Source organism: Grammomys surdaster, unplaced genomic scaffold (genome assembly GCF_004785775.1).
Source record: "Grammomys surdaster isolate TR1022 unplaced genomic scaffold, NIH_TR_1.0 92301, whole genome shotgun sequence".
Taxonomy (NCBI): Eukaryota; Metazoa; Chordata; class Mammalia; order Rodentia; family Muridae; genus Grammomys; species Grammomys surdaster.
In genome coordinates, this window is record NW_021607778.1 from 1 (window position 1) to 4,955 (window position 4,955).

General features: G+C 33.8%; 1 pseudogene; it reads right to left on the reverse strand.

Moving 5' to 3' along the window:
• Nucleotides 1-408: 408 nt before the first annotated feature.
• On the reverse strand, nt 409-3,832 carry LOC114635318 (annotated as a pseudogene).
• Between the last annotated feature and the right edge of the window lie 1,123 nt (nt 3,833-4,955).

Genomic DNA, 4,955 nt, shown 5'->3' on the forward strand with positions numbered 1-4,955 from the left:
AATTACACAAAGGTTTATAAAAGTTTTCCATAATCACACTAATTCTCTAGTGTGGAACCTCAAATTTTGAAAAGTATATACCTTGAATAAAACATATACCACATTGTTCTCAGCAGAAATACTATTCTCATAAAAAATTAATAAATGGTTTCTCTGACCTGAAATGAAGTCAAATAATTTTGTCGTACATTACATTTGTTAAGATTTTCATGTGTATGTATTCTCTCTTACATTCTAACAGACAGACCAAAAGTAAAGGATTCACACAATCAATACATTTCTAAGGTGTTCCTCCTATAAGGATTCCATAATGAATTTTAAGATATTTCTTTGTAGAGAATTGTCTCATTCACTTCATTTCTGAATTTTCTCAATTGTATAAAATCTCTGATAATTTCCCAGACTTACATATGGGCAATAAATTTGTCACATTCAATACATTTGTAAGGTTTCTCTCCCATATCAATTCTTTGATGAATACTAAGATGGGATTTTCAGGCAAACCATTTTTCTTATTCATGGGATTTGTATGGTATTTCTCTTGTATGTACTCAATGATAAAAATAAAGATTGAATTTTTTAGTAAAGCACTTGTCACATTCACTATATTTTCATGGTTTCTCTCCTGTATGAATTCTCTGATGCCTTCTCAAACTAAATTCCTGGTAAAGCATTTGTCATGTTTACTGCATCTGTAAGGTTTCTCTCCTGTATGAATTCGCTGATGATTACTAAGATGGAATTTTCTGGAAAAGCATTTGTCACATTCACTACATTTGTACGGTTTCTCTCCTGCATGAATTTTCTGATGAACACTCAGATTGACTTTTTGAGTAAAGCATTTGTCACATTCACTACATTTGTAAGGTTTCTCTCCTGCATGAATTTTCTGATGAACACTCAGATTGACTTTTTGAGTAAAGCATTTGTCACATTCACTGCATTTGTAAGGTTTCTCTCCTGTATGAATTCGCTGATGAATACTAAGACAGGATTGTCTGGTAAAGCATTTGCCACATTCACTACATTTGTAAGGTTTCTCTCCTGTATGAATTCGCTGATGAATACTAAGACAGGATTGTCTGGTAAAGCATTTGCCACATTCACTACATTTGTAAGGTTTCTCTCCTGTATGAATTCTCTGATGCCTTCTCAAACTAAACTTCTTGGTAAAGCATTTGTCACATTTACTGCACCTATAAAGTTTCTCTCCTGTATGAATTCTCCGATGAGTACTAAGATGGGATTGTCTGGAAAAGCATTTGTCACATTCACTGCATTTATAAGGTTTTTCTCCTGCATGAATTTTCTGATGAACACTCAGATTACTTTTGTCAGTAAAGCATTTGTCACATTCACTGCATTTGTAAGGTTTCTCTCCTGTATGAATTCTCTGATGAATACTAAGATGGGATTGTCTGGAAAAACATTTGTCACATTCACCACATTTGTAAGGTTTCTTTCCTGTATGAATTCTCTGATGAATACTAAGACTGGATTTTTGGGTAAAGCATTTGTCACATTTACTACATTTGTGAGGTTTCTTTCCTGAATAAATTCTCTGCTGACTTTGAAGATTGTTTCTCTGTATAAAGCATTTGTCTAATTCACTGCACTTGTAAGTGTTCACATCTGTATTGTTTTGCTTTAGCTCGAGTTTACGTTTAGAAACAGAAACCTTATCAAATTCTGTATTTCTATCATCGTCTTTGTTGTCTTCATGGATTCCTTGATTGAGTCTAACGATAGAACACACATTTAGACAGTTTACACAAACTTCTTTAGTGTTTTCAGTTTTATGTCTTTTTAGGTTTGAGGATTGAAGAGAAGCATCACTGTGGATAGTTTTATATGGTGTAGTTTTGGTAGATTCCTGAAAAATATTGCTAAGCTCATTATACTTAAAAGACTTCTCTTGGATATTTTCATGCTCATGCACAATGTGATGTGTGCCTTGAATCAAGTCCTTTCCATACTTTCCACATATAGCATGATTTTCTGAAAAAAGGTCAATTAGGGATGACAAGGGTTATTTAAATGAATAGTAAGTGATTCAACTATCAATGTTTGCTGAAGTTTTAGGTAAAATATACATTATCATGGACTTGTGGTCTCAATAGATGTTTTTTTCTTTTTTAAATCATTACATGTATCCTCAGAAGAACCTTAAATCTGATCTATATCAAATGACAGCAAAGGATAATAGCCTTCTACATCTTATTTTAAAATTGTACCATCTACCCATCTCAAAACTATTAACCCAGAAGAGGAAATACAGGTACAAAGGGTGAAGAAGAGACTAAAGGAAAGGTTATCCAGAGACTGCCCAACCAAGGAGATCCATTCCATATGGAGACACTATACACAGACTGTATTGCTGATGTCATAAAATGCTTGCTTACAGGAGCCTGATATTTTTGTCTCCTGAGAAGCTCTGCCAGATCCTGAACAATAAAGATGTGTATGCTTACAGCCAACCATCGGATTGAGTATGAGTACTACAATTGCGGATTTATGGGAAGGACTGAAGTAGCAGAAGGGGGTTGGAAACCCATGGAAAGAAGAACAAAATCAACCAGCCAGACTCAGCAGAGCCTCCAAGGCGTAAACCTCTAACCGAAGAGTATACATGGAGTAGAGGATTGCCTTATCTGGAAGCAGTGGGAGAGGAGGCCATTGGTCCTGTGAAGAATGATGCCCTAGGATAAAAAAAAAAAATCCTAGGGCAGGAAGGAGGGAGTGGTTAGCACTCTTGTAGTAGGGTGGGCCTTGGGATAGAGTATTTGTAGATAGGGAAACAGGAAAGAGAATACAATTTGAAATGTAAATAAATAAAAGAACCAATAAAAAGAGAAAACAAAAGAAAAGTTAACTTTGCAAAACATAGGATAAGTAAGTGATCAATCTTTTATAAAATTTCAGAAAGTAGCTTTCTGACCAATATATCTCTAATTTTATGTTTACAATTCGATTCAGAGTGACACTGTGTACCTTTGTTCAGATAGAAATTTATGATATAACTGACATTGTCATAGAAACCACTAAATAGGTTTGTTTGAACGTCCAAAATGCCAGAATAAAGATAAAGTTGTCCCAGAACTAAACACAGAGAACAAATGTCAAAACTAAATTAAAAATGTATTTGAACCAACAGCTCTATATCAACTTGAAAATTTATGCATTTTTTAAATTTATAAATAAGGAAACATTTTAAAGCAACTATAAGATTAATATATCCCAACTATTATATGCATAGAAATATAATTACTTGTTCTGAATATTTAGTTTTTTTGTACTTGAAACTCTTGGAGCCGGGCAGTGGTGGCACACGCCTTTAATCCAAGCACTTGGGAGGCAGAGGCAGGCGGATTTCTGAGTTCAAGGCTAGCCTGGTCTACAGAGTGAGTTCCAGGACAGCCAGGGCTATACAGAGAAACCCTGTCTCGAAAAACAAACAAACAAACAAACAGAAAAGAAACTCTTGAGTGAAACTAAATTACAGGTAAGAGGAGATCTCAGAGAATATAGCACTGGTTACTTTCCAAAGAAAGCAGAGAAATGTAAAGGAAACACAATGAAATAGTAATGATTTTTAACAGAATTTCCCTCATTTGGGGGTTTCTGGATTTTTCAGAGAGTTTACATAAACACAATGTAGGAAAATTCAAAGAAAGATTCAGGATTCAACAAGAGGTGCATACTTACCCACAAACAATAGATTGTTGTAATTCTCCAACATCACATCCATGTACAATGTCCTCTGAGCAAAACTGAGGCATTCCCATTCCTCCTGTGAGAAGTCCACAGCCACATCCTTAAAGGTTATCACATCCTGTAACAGAAAACTAATTATTTGTTACTGGACCAAAATGATTTTCTTTGTTATAAAAAATGTAATTAAGATATACTTTTAAGGAGATGTGTCTGAAGACAGGAATTGCTACTCTTCCATAGACAATCTATACAATGACTTGCTATAATGTTCACATTTAGAAAGGTTCTCATCTTCATGAATTTTCTGTGGTTTACTGAGATCTTAATAGCAAATGGAAGATTTGCTAACATCACTATATTCGAAAATTTTGAGTGCAGATTGATTTGTATAATATTTTTTAAATTCGCCTATTAAAATATTTGTGTCTCAGCACCCACAAGGGACTACACAATAGAATGTTAAAACAAGTTCTTTAAAATACAGTGATCTCTTCTGAATACTGCTAGCAGGAGTAATGTCTAGCACATATACATACACGCAGGCAAATGTAACCAATCTATATTGAAGAAAAATGAACATTGACCATAAAAACAGATACTTTCTAAAACACTCACAGACTTTCTAATATTTCTATTTCTCTGAGATTTCATGAAATAATCATCTCAAAAGCAGTCAATATTTATAGAATATAACATGTACATTTTGTGTCTAGTTCCAGTAATGTACCTTTATGAAATAGGGTTTGATATCAAACAGAATCTCAGTGTCACAGACTAGTTAGTCAAGTTATGATGTGAAACATGTTTTCAAATTTTACAATGTCCACCTTGCTCAAATATAGACAGTAGATAGTCCTGTGTGCAGCTGTGTCTCCCATGACTACAGAGTACCGTATCTATTTGACAATCTGAGGCCTAAGCACAATGCTACACACTTTGTAGAGCAAAAATGTAGAATATGAAAGGAAGAATGAATAGATGGACTAAATGCCAGAGTTTTCTCTTTAAACAGACAACAATTACAACATCCGATCATACATTGAACATTCCATATCACACATAGAATTAAATGCTTTGGGAAGTTATAATATGAGAATACATTCAAAACAATAAAGTAGAAAAACAAGAATAAAAGAGCATTAAAATTATTTAACATTTTATATAAATTGGTGTATGCAACATGCATAATAACAATTTCATGAATTCTGTATTGTTTTTCACAACCGAATAAATAGATATGT